The sequence below is a fragment of the Rhagoletis zephyria genome, unplaced genomic scaffold, assembly GCF_001687245.7.
Source record: "Rhagoletis zephyria isolate East Lansing unplaced genomic scaffold, Rhagoletis_zephyria_1.1 Rzeph_scaffold_04095, whole genome shotgun sequence".
NCBI classification, from domain to species: domain Eukaryota; kingdom Metazoa; phylum Arthropoda; class Insecta; order Diptera; family Tephritidae; genus Rhagoletis; species Rhagoletis zephyria.
In genome coordinates, this window is record NW_016161178.1 from 13949 (window position 1) to 27175 (window position 13227).

The following is a 13227-nucleotide window of genomic DNA, read 5'->3' on the forward strand; positions in this document are numbered from 1 at the left end:
ATCTTCATCTTCATCTTCGTCTTCATCTTCATCTTCATCTTCATCTTCAGCCGCTGTATTTTAATTAAGTAATTTATTAATCTAAAGTGTATATTAAAAAAGTGCATAACGCACTCGTAATTTTTTAACGTTACTTTTGTTTGCATATTAGTAAAAGCAAGTACCAAAAGCTTTGTCTTGCGCTGTATGCCTTGCTTTTTCCCATTATTGAGTGCTGTCATCAGCATGTTTTGCTTCCAAGTTGACACTTCTATAGAGTACATCACAAACTAAATACAACATACATTTAATATATTGTTTACTCTTAAGTGTGAAAGTGTGTGTGCGCGTGTGTCCTATCACTACAGTGACCAGATTTCCGTGGACGAAAATCGGGACATTTTTAAAACATCGACCTACAATTTTGTTTTTTAGAATAAAAAGAGATCATATCTTTTAATACAGTTTTATTTTAGACAAACCAAAGAGAAAAAAACTTGAAATATAATCGCAAAAGTGCATACATACAATAGATATACCTATATGGTGGCGAGAATGTAAATACGGAAAAGTCATTTCAGCAAGTTTTGGCAACTTTTCTTTGTATACAAAATGTTTATAATTCTTTTATGAAAATATAGCTTACTATCTAAAAAAACCTTGTAAATCAAAATTTCAAACTCTGTAGAAGATTTACAAAAATTCGACGAATGTTAAAAAATGTCGGTCAAAACTTTAAACTTTTTAATCTGATTTTTAGCCCATTAAATTTTAGTACAACAAAGTGCAAGTTCGAAGTAGCTTGGACTTACCATTGATTTCTGGAAATTTTTTGTTCACGCATTATCTTACATACAAAGTATATTCGAAAATTTTTTTGTATGAAGAAAATGAGCTACACTTTTCCCAAAAAAAAAATTCAAAAATCAACGGTAAGTCTTAGCTTCTTAAAATTTGCACTTCGTAAAATTAAGTGGGCTACACAACTGCATATTTCTATCAGAATTTTTCGAAGAAATCTAAACAAATAGCTCAAAGTTTTGATGAAACCTAGTCAAACTTTGCTAATTTTTGTACAAAGTTTGATTTACATGGTTTTTTTTTATATATCGAGCTACACTACAAAGAATGCTAAAATGTCTCTTCCCTATTTACATATATTTTTGCCACTGTATCTGCAGCTTATATTTTTCATCTTCAACCAAAATTCATAGAAAATAAGGATGTTTGTGGCTCCCTTATATTATATGTTCTTTGTGATAACGAATGTGCTGCCACGTTTGTACAAAAAATTGTTTCTGGTCCAGAGTACATGAAGACGCTTGTTAAATTTATAAAGAAAGCACTAAAAATCGGGGCTTAAACGGTATAAAAAATCGGAGCACTTATACGTCCCAACTTTTAAAAAATATCTATCGGAACAATTTTTCGCAAAATCGGTACTGTGCCGCCAAAGTCAGTACGAATGGTCACCGTACCTATCACACTATTTATGAAAGCACTAAACAAACACACATAAATATGCTTTTTCTTATCCACACCTCGACTAATAACCGATGTTAGCAGGTCAGCTACTGCCACGTTGTTTGCCCGTTTCTATGCTTTTATCTCTGTCACTACAGCTGTGCACCGAGATTTGACTGGCCATTAAAAGGATGTGTAAATATTTGTTATGTTTTTTTCATATTTTGTTGCATGCTTTATTGTTAATTTGTTTGTAATGGGTGAATGTGTATGTGTGTGTGTGTGCATAAAGCGCCAAATATTCATTGAGTTCTGCTATATTTTAGTAGTGTCAGCAGCTGCCAAAAGACATATTTCTCCTCTGTTCAGTTCTGTTTGGTTGGGTTTTATTGATTTGTTTTGTGGTTGTGCAGTCAACAGAGCGTATGAGCAACTTTTTGTTTTCGTGTGAGAATGTGATATTTGCATGAGAATGCATGCAAGCAAATATCTACATACGTATTAATAAACGTAAGAGGCATTATATTTTATAAAATGTGAGACTTTTGGAATAGAAGTGATTAAACTGTTCCTATCCTCCTTTTGAATATTTTCGACATTATTAGAGAAATTGTTTTCCAAATTCAATTTGAAGATACAAATCGAATTCTGGGTTATAGTAAAAACGTATGCACAGTTCCTGGAACTCCGATCTTTAAAACAGCATGACAGGTGTAACAGGAGTTACCACCAGTACTAGTGTTGAATGTAAAATATTTATATGGAAATTTATAGTTAAGTAAAAAAGTAAAATTCATAATTTCGTACATTAACACGTCATGCGAGAATTATATATGATACGGCTGTGGTTATGGTTTATTTTGAAACCTATCTAAAACAATTAAATGAAGAAAATATATAGCAATAACTTAAATAAACTAGTACTGGCATCAAACTAAAGATAATTAACACTTTTATCTAAAAACAATTTCGAATGAAGTTGTCACCTATTTAAAAATAGTTTGAAATATAAAAGTTTTGATATTATTTAAAAAGCATTGGCTATGGCATAGTTTTGAACAAAGTTGCCACCTAGCTCAATAATAAATAAATTAAGGAAATATAGGGCATTGTCAAAATAGAGTTATATGGGTATTAAACTAAATTTAGTTATTTTATCTAAAAAGATTGCCAAATAATGTTGCCACTTATTTAAAAACTACAAAATATTAAATTATGAAACAGTATAAAAGTTTCCTTTGAGAAAACTTATTATATTTTTAATAGGGTTGCCACTTATATGCAAAATTATAGTTAAGTAATGAAGTGAAATACATAATTTACTACATTAATAGGTTCGCCACTTAAAATAGTTATTACTTATATTCCCGTGTAACATTTTTTTTTAACTCACAATGTTTTTTAAGTTGAAACTTTTTGTTACACAATTTTCTAAAAAAAAAAAAAAGCCAAAACAATTCTTCGGACTAAATCGGAAAACGAATCTAAATTATGTGCACACTTACATTACATGGCGATATTGAAAGCTTCTGAAAGCGTGCTTTCCGCTTTCCTCTTACCTCTTCTTTTAACGCCACTTGGTCGCAGCATTTATAGTCAATATTTGTATTAAAATTCCACAGAATTTTTCTTAGAATTTATCTTTAAGTACTTTTAAGGTTTACAACTTTGGAAAGCTCAGCTCTTGGACACGTGCACGTTCTTGGAAAATTTCGTGAGTCCTAAATAAACTTTAGACAGCTGAGCCGACAACATTTTGCCCAGCCATAACTTTTTGCAAACTGCTGCAGTCAGTAGCCGTTTCCATAAGCTCAAATGACCTTCATCACGCGGCACGTGACAAAGTAACTAATAAACTGCTTGTACGCAAACAAATTCACTTAATTAGCATATATAATTTTGCAAAAGACACTTCGTTTGTACGAAAGTTATGAAATTGAAAATTTATGAAACAATAAAGCGAACACAGCAAGTACTTAGTAAAAGAACGCAAAGAAGGCAGTGAAGCAACAGTTATCAACATCGAAGAATCAAGGTTGAAAAACAAAGAATTTCAAATGGCGGTAAATATTTTATAAACACCTAAGTCACTAACCCGCTACGTACAAGGGTCACAACACATACATATTTACCAATGCAATGAAGGCTGCTGAATCGGACTTTATGCCAGTAACTCGTCAACTTTAACTTCCAATTTAACTGAATTGTTGCATATTAATTAGTTTATGCATGTTAAAGTGAGTGTGAAAAGTGAATTGTTATGACGCGCCTACGGGTATGCAAGCAAAATTAGCAAACCGGCATATAAGTATGTATGTGTGCCTGCAGCACTCATTCTCTTGCTGCCTACATTGTGTCAAGTTCATTAGTTTTATACCGTAACAAAGAGATCCCGTTCATACTACCTTCGTTTGCTTACTTTGTAACCCTTTCACGAACTCCTCCAACCCTGCTAAGCACTTTTAACTGCATTTGATACAAGGTCTGCATGTTTGTAATGTTGTTTGCTGCACTTTTGTGTTTTATGGCCGCTGTGGGAAATTAAAATAAATTAAATTTTTGTGTGGACTTCATTGACATTGACACTGATCTGTTATGCAGAATTATATGTAACTCGTTAGGAAGGTCGCTGTGGTTGTTGATAAATTGCGTTATAAAGTGAATCAGTGATGGTGGATTATTCATAATTTTTATGGGTGTGTGTTCCCAAGTTATGATTAAAATTTTGAAAGGCAACTTTTAAAGCAAATTATTCATATAAAACGGCGACCAATAAGCCATTATCGTGAGTAATAATATTTTTATTTTTAATAATGGTATTGAGCTTTGTATCACGATTATTTTATTAGGAAAAATGCAACACATCTTCGAAATAACTGCTATAACTCGTACCGCTTAGGCTTTGTTGCTTTTTCCATTTTTCCTAATAAAATAATCGACGTACAAAGCTCAATGACAATATTAAAATTAAATGTTAATAAGCTAAAATAACTTTAACAATAATATTTTTAGTTATACCTACTATATGGGTGATCCGGTCTTACAAGATTTGGGGCAAATAAAATTTCAAGTTTGAAAACTAAGATAATAAAGCACGGGTCTGAATGCCTAAGTATGTATGTATGTATATAAAAAATTAAAATATATGTATATATATTTGTTTAAACTGTATCACGTTATAAAGCTGTTCAAATCTGCTTTATTTTTTATGAATAAACCCATAGTGTTTATCATAGCAGTTATATGATGATGATAATTTCGATCCTTCCAAAAATATTTGCCCTTCCACAGAACAAAAAGTATTTGATGTTACACTCAACCCTTTAAAGGATAGCGGCTATAACTTCTACCGCTTAGACTTTGTTGCTTTTAAATTTTTCCTAATAAACAATAAACACTCGTTGTACAAAGCTCAATAAAAATATTAATAATACCGACTTCGATTCGCATATAAAACTTTAAGATAATCGTTAATTTCTGCATGATGCAATGATTGGATTTCAACCAAATTAGTATGGAACTACATTCATAAAAAAAANACTTCTACCGCTTAGACTTTGTTGCTTTTAAATTTTTCCTAATAAACAATAAACACTCGTTGTACAAAGCTCAATAAAAATATTAATAATACCGACTTCGATTCGCATCTAAAACTTTAAGATAATCGTTAATTTCTGCATGATGCAATGATTGGATTTCAACCAAATTAGTATGGAACTACATTCATAAAAAAACGTACGACGCCTTGATAACCATCTCCATTTTGTGAAGTCGGTTATAAAGAAAGAGGCATTCAAAAGGCGGCATTTTTTTGTTGAAACGAAAAGAACATAATACATACGTAAATAATTAATTCAATTGACTATAACTATTTTTGGACTTATATTTTTACCAATGCATTTTTGACGTTATTTTTAAGCCGTTTTCGAGGTTAGATTCGAGGTCGTACTCGTATTGCTTGATTTATGTCCATAAATGTTATATATACAAAATTTAAACTCTACGCCAATAAAGTAAATGTGTGAGGATCTGGCCCTGTGCGACGTCATAATGATGCAAAAAAAAAACGAATTATAAAAAAAACAAGGTCGAAAGCAGTGGCCTTTCCTGGCGGCCTGGAAGAAATGTTACACTGCTTCCTTTTTAGATTAACGCAGTATCGAGGAGGTCCCGAATGAGTCGATTCGTCATCACGCGCAATGATTGGAGCTCTGCACATCGACTTTATGGAAAACATTTCGCAAAGATCTCGTTTCGAATGACCATTATTTGCGTCGTACGCTCGATCAATGTGCACAAAGTCAACTGAAAAGCAAGCCACAATGAAGACAATTCATTCACAAAGTCTTACAGTTTGGAAATCTATATTGGCCAGTGGAATCGTTGATTCTTACTTTTTTAAGAATGGCAACGGCAAGAACGTTACAGTAAACGAAAGCGCTATATGCCAGGATTTTCGATTATTTCAGCCTCAGATTTTACTGAATACGGTATTTTCCAATAGAATGGTGCCACCTGGCATGTAGCCATGGAATAGACTTATTAAAGGGAAAATTTGGTGGATGAATTATTTCTGGGAATAGGCCAATTAGTTGTCTGCTGGAAACGTGCGACGTAACGCCTCTAGAATATTTTATCTGGAGGACAAGAAACCATAGACGTATTGGATGACAAAATTCTGTGCGAGTCAGTGCATAGATAATGTCTCTATTCATTGAAAAAGTGATCGCAAATTTGAGTTCCGGAATGTGCCAAATACGAGGCAGCGCTCACTTGCAAGAAAGGATATTCAAACAATAACGGCATTAAAATATATTTCCAATAAATCCAGGTTTTTTTTTCAGATTTGAAGTTCCTCAGCAACAAAAAACAACATAGAAACAAGAAATAGGATAAGGCGAATAGAACGAATTAGGACGAATAAAAGCTGCTTACACTAAGTAACAAAAACAGGAAAATACCTGAAAATGGACATTATGCGAGTATCGCTCGCATTTCATGCCGAATTGAAGTTCATTCATTCATTCATTTTGTGCCTTTTGAAGTTGACTAAGATAATAAAACTTATTGATGAAATGTTTGCCAACATTGGCTTCCGAATATTATTGTCACGAAAATTTTTCCCAGAGAGCTTCTGAACGCTCTTATAGCCACCTTGTAGAAGGCATGCCAACAGCCCCCTCGTTTCGCTTCAATGGCGCTTTTTCGCCTCTGAATCTACACAGCAGCTTTAAAGATGCGATAAATTGCTACAACAAACTCATCCGATGAACTTAGGTTAACCAGAAAATGGTGATGAGAGTATTAAAATTATGTTTAAAAAACTGCAAAAATTTACAAGTTAATCCTCTGAGGAACATTTGAACAAATTGTGTATCCAATTTTTTTTTCGGGAACGTTTCGACTAGCTTTTTTTATGCTGCCTCCGAACGGAGTTGAACGCAAAGGTTTGTCTCTTAGATAAACCCAGTGTCAAAACTATAAGTGCACCATATGTTGACAAGTTCGAAATAAAAAAAAATTATTTAGTCTTAGTTATTTTTATATTTATATATAGTTTTTTTTCTTAACTAAAACCATGTAAATGTAAGCTTTTAACTTTCACGAAATCAACCAACTTTCTCAAAAATGTCTAGCTTCTTAAAACTTAACACATTTTGTTTTTAAGGTGTTGCTCATTTTCTGCCATATGAGCAAAATAAATCGCCAAACATACTTTTTACATGACAAAAACATTACAAGGTAAATTAATTTGACTTCCATGATTTTTTTTCTGACGTTGTGACGTTTGACTTTTGAATTTTATTATATTTCTGGCAAACGTCAGACTGCCTGTCAATGGCTTTAGCTTCTTAAGCCTTTATCATGACATTGTTTGGAAGAAAATGCTCAGCAAATGTCTTACTATAAAAATAATTAAAATTAAATTTACAAAACTGTATACGAGTATAACGGAGAACTAAGTAAATGGTACTTATTTGTTGGCGTTGATTGATTCTTCCATCAAAATAAAAAGATGTTACATTTCCTAACGAATTTCATCATCGTTTGCCGAATTTAGTTCGGAGACAAATCAGTTTCGTCGTTGTGCAATCCTTTATATATATCTTATATCCGGCGTCGTCCACTCTTTAAATAAATTTAAAAATAAGTAAAAAAAAGTCAGCAAATTCCAGCCTTGAACTTTTTCATTCATCCTCAATGAAGATGTATTGCTCCTCCAGTTACTACTAGTGACACAAAACTGTCAGATGTCAATTATATATTCCAAGTCAGTTCAATTTTCGTTCCGCTAGCTAGCTCAATGTATGTATGTATGTTTAATGACTTAAATCACTAAATAAAAGGCGGTCGAAGTAAAATGAATGGTAGTGATTACATATCATTGAATTTTACGTCAATCATACGCAGTGTTGAACCTTCGCGGTATGAGTAATAAATGCCTTGACGTTCAAGAGAACTTAAATAACCGTCATTGCAGCAAAAAAGAAGAACACGAAGTTCTAAGTGGAAACATTTGTTAAAACGTTTTTTTTTTTGGAAAACCCCTAGAGCAAGAGCATTTTATATAAACGGTTAAAAAAGGACTTTTTATGGTGAAAAATTATTAAATATTTTTATGCTAAAGAAGATAGCAATTTGTTTAACAGTTAACCATTTTGCTTTTGTTTGTGAAAAAACTAATCTCGAAAATGAGCTTTAAGTCTCACCAGAAAGCCAGCAAATAAGTAGTAAAACTTTAATCCCTCATTTTGTTGTAGTAAGTAAATAGGTTTTCAAAAAAGGCTAAACAGCACTTATGTCCATAAAAGACCAGAAGCTACAACAATCAAAACACCGAACAAGTGCAATTATCTATTATAAGCAACAGAGCAATTCAAACAACAGCGAACCCATGCAACAGTCTTTTGTTTCAATGCAAAAGCGTACCGATGTACGCTGTAGAAACCAAAATAGCCAACCCAGCGCAGCTACCAGCAGCTAGCGTAAAACGAGCCACAATAAAATTGTGAGGACAGAGGACTCAAAGAGTGTTTTCGAGGGCTGGATATTAAAGAGCTCTATGCAAACAATGTGGGGCATTAAATGACACACGAAAAGCACAAACACCCAGCGAGCGTCAATACACACACATATGTATGCACGTTCACAAAAAAAAAAAAAAAAAAGGTAAAGAAGTGACAAGTAATAAAAATAGCAAGAAATAAATATTTATACATATAAGTATGTATGTAAATATACAACTTATATGTATGTACATATGTCAGTAGCTTTGAAAATTTTTGTTTACACTAGCGGCGATTATTAAATGCCCCTCGTGAAAATGTAATGGATGCGGTCAATAAACTGTGCTGGAAGAGTAGTGGCTGCAAAAGCTCAGTGTTGATTTTTCGTTTGATTGTTTTTTGGCCGCTACTATAAAATTTATCAGCCAAATTTGGTTAATGAGCCACATTTTCGAAGTTTATGAAATCTTGTGAATTTATTAGTATTTTTAGGAATTAATTTACTTAATTTCATATTTGTCAGCTCAGGATTCAAATGATGATTTACAAATAAATATTCAGATTTAAAAAAATTTTAAAAAACTTTTTCACCAAAAAAATTTGCGAGATTGAGGAAAGTAATAGAATTTTTATATAAAACACTAAAAAAATGTTTTTTTAAAAGTGGAAATTTTTTTATCAAATTTAAATATGCTAAGAATCTTTTTTTACGAAAAAATTATTTGTATTTTAATTTTTTTTATTTCTAGATGGTAAGCTTTTTCAGCTAAAATGCAGGGTTTAGATGCTCTGAGAACGAATTGTTCGTAACAGATTCAAAAATGATTAAGCTTTTGTTTGATAATATGTATACGAATTTGAATAAAAAAATTATAATTGTATTTTTCGAAAGAAGAGAATTTAAGGAAAGTGTAGAAAATTTTTCTACAAAACATTAAAAACAAAAATACAAAAAACAGGTTTTCTTTAAAAGCAGAACATTTTGTATTAAATGGAAATATCTTATGAATTTGTTTTTGCGAAAAAATTACTTGTATTCTATTTATCAATTTTTAGATTGTCAAATGGCAACCTTGGTCATTTGAAGTTCAGGGTTTAGATCGCCCGAGAACGAGTTATTCTTATCCGATCTGATAGGATTAAGTTTTCATAAAAAAAAACACTTTAAATTAAAAAAACAAATAATAATTGTGTTTTGCGAAAAAAATTTAAGCAAGAGAATTTAAAGAAATGATATAAGTTGTATATAAAACAAAACAAAAAAAATAAAGGAATTTTTTTTAATAGATGTTTTATTAAAAGTAAATATCTTAAGATTTTTTTGCGAAAAAATTATTTCCGTGAAAATTTCAGAAAATAATAAATATTGTGTTCAAAAAAAAATAAATTTTTTACTGTTATCACTTTAACTTATTCCTTTTCTTATTACTTATTAGTACCAGGTTGAGCGAGCTTTGCCCGCAGTGCATATACTTTTTAAAATTTACAAGATTTGGATAGCTTTAAAAAAATGTTTTGGAAATAAACAAAAAAAAAACGGATTTCGATATCTATTAAGTAAATTCGTTACTCTAAAATTAGTGTGACAGCCCTATTCCGAAATACACTGGAATGAATGGTACATATCTTGAGCGTATATCGATGGCTGAATGGAAGATCGACCTATCTCGGCAGCCAGTTCGAAAACGCTCTATCTCAAAAAACTTTTCAAGAACGCCCTATTTCAGAATTCGTTTCAAAAACGCCCATCTCAGCTGCCGATTCAAAAACGCCCTATATCAGCATATTTTCAATACATTTGAGATAGGGCATTTTTGAACCGAATTTTGAGATAGGGTGTTTTTCAATTAAATTCTGAAATAGGGCGTTCTTGAAAAGTTTTTGAGATAGAGCGTTTTCGAACTGGCTGCCGAGATAGGTCGATCTTCCACTCAGCCATCGATATGTACTGTGTATACATAAAAAAATTTCGATTGAAATTAACAAAATAAAAATTTGTATTACATAGAAAAGTGGCAATCCTGATGGAAAATATTTTCTGACCAAAGTTCTTAAAAATACATTTCATTGGATATCCATATTGCGATTTTTAGATAAATTGTGTAGAATCGAAAATAAGTGGCAACCTTACACTTTTGTCCTAAGAGATAACATTTTGTATAAAGGGAAAGCATTGTTAAAGAACCTTCTCTTGGTACCCATGAATAGTAATATTTACCTTTTTCTTCTAAACAAAAAGTTAAATAAATATGTGATTCAAAATAGGTGGAAACCCTTTTAAAAAATATTTGGTGTTAAGAATCTTTGAAATAACTTCTATTTGATACCTATATTTTGATGTTTTTATTATGATGTTAATTAATTTGTAACTAATTTCCAACATATGGCAACCTTATACGAGTCTTCTCGGAGATAATGCCTATTCTTAAAATCCAAAACGTTATCGGTGTACAAAATTTTATCATCGGCTCTGAAAAACTTTCTTCCAATTTATTTTGGAGCAAAAATTTACATTGTCATTCGGAAAAAATAATAAATCTTAATCTACGCAATACGACTTTTTTAAATATGCACAAATTTAATATACAAACTTAAACTTTTTAACAAAACAATTTTATTTACATACACATATTAGGGTGGTCTTTAAAAATATCAGTATATACATTTTTATGGGGCACAAAATAAACCTAGGTTTCAAGAAATTTTTATTTTTATTTTCTAAAGTCGAAAAAATTTTCACTTTTTAGTTTGAGTTTTACTCATTATTGAAACTTATTAAAGTCATGGAGTTACAGCTGGTCAAACAATTTTCCGATTACAAAAAAAAAAAATTTTTTTGAACCCCACTTTTTTTTAATTTTTGTGGGCTAACGTACAAAATAAATGCATGCCCCGCGATGTTGATTGTTCAAGAATCACCCTAACGTACATGTTGAAATGAGTTCACCCTTTCTGCAGAAGTTAGTAAACAAATAAATAAGTACAGCAGTCCATTGTAAAAACCACTATGAGTACTAAAGTTGGAAATTCCACTAATATTTATGCGTACGATGACAGGCACGCGTGGACTTTTACGAGTCCATGCGCGTAGGCGAACATGCAGTGACCGCATATTATTCAAATAACACAAACAATTTGCGCATACAAATTTCACAAAGTATTCTAAGTCTAATATCCAGCTACGTACCTTTTATTGGGCCTAATGACCCCGCGTGAGTTGAAAAAGCGCCACAACAATCACAAATGTCAAGCCATAAAGAGTCAAAGTACTGCTTACCGTTCATTCAACATTAGCTACATAGGCTTAGGAATGGAAGAGATGTTAATGACACGCTATTAAAACGGTGGATTTATGTATGTTTTCATATAGGTAAGTATATATGTACATGAGTTTTATTTATTTGTTGCAGTCGTGGATTTCGGTTGTATATTTAATGTATGAAAAAGTACCGGACAAGATGGCGGCAATTTTGGTTGATGACTTGGCATAAATTGAATAAAACACTCTTTACTTATTCATAGGAAAACATAAACTGGACATCATTTTTTTTGGTGATGTAAAAGCTGGACTTAAAGTTATAGTAGTTTATAAACTAAAATAAATTTTTGACAATCAAAAAATGGACATACATTTTTGGTCGTTCGACAATTGACCATTAATTTGTGGCAATTTAAAAATTGAAAATAAATGTTTGGTAATTTGAAAACTGGACATACATTTTAGATGATTCAAGTAATTTTAGACTTAATAAAATTTTTTGGTAACGTAAATACTTTTGCAATAATTTTTGGTAAGAAAAAACTGAAATTAAGGTTTTAGCAATTTTATAGTGGACATTCATTTTGGCCAATTAAAACTAGGACATACATTTGTGGACGTTTAGAAAATGAGCAAACGTTATTGATTATCAAAAATCTTGACAGAAATGGTCGGTTACTAAGAAGTGGATATATATTTTGGGTAGAATAAATTTCTGATAATTTGAGAAGTGAACATTACATTTGGGCTCATAAAATTGACACCAAAAAACGTCATAAGAACTTATGTGTTTGAAGAGTAGATATACATTATGTACGTGGGAAAGTAAGATCAGTTTTACAAAAATACAATACATGTAAATAAATGTAATTATTATGTTCAGTTTTTAATTACTTAGCTACTATGTACACTTTTTAAAAACCAAACAAATTGTTTTGCAGTTTTTAAATTGCCGGCATTTTAAATGACCAAAAAATTATGTCCAGGCTTCAGATTACCAAGAGTATATGTCCAGGTTTTAAGTAGCCTAAAATATATGCCCCGGTTCTAAATGGCCCAAAAAATGTCCGGGCCAAATATATATGTCCGGGTTCTAAATGGCCCAAAAAAATGTCCGGGCTTTAAATTATCAAAAGCTTATGTCCAAGTTTCAAGTAACTAAAAAATATTGTCCAATTTTTAAATCACAGGAAGAATTATGTCCAGTATTCAATTACCTTCAAAATATTTCAAATATTTCTGACTATAAAAATTGTCTCCGGTTTGAAATTGCAAACAATTTTTTTAAATTTTCAAATGGACAAAAAAAGGCTTTAATCGCCAAAAAATTATATCCACTTTTTACATTATGAAAAATGTACGTCCAATTTTATTATTTTTCAAAATTTATGGCCAGTATGAAATTATCTCCATTTTTAAAATTACCGAAAATATGTGTTCGGTTTTTTAAATAACGAAAAAATGTGTCTGCTCAAAAAATTACCAAAATAGTTTGTATGTCCAGTTTAAAAGTTAGTA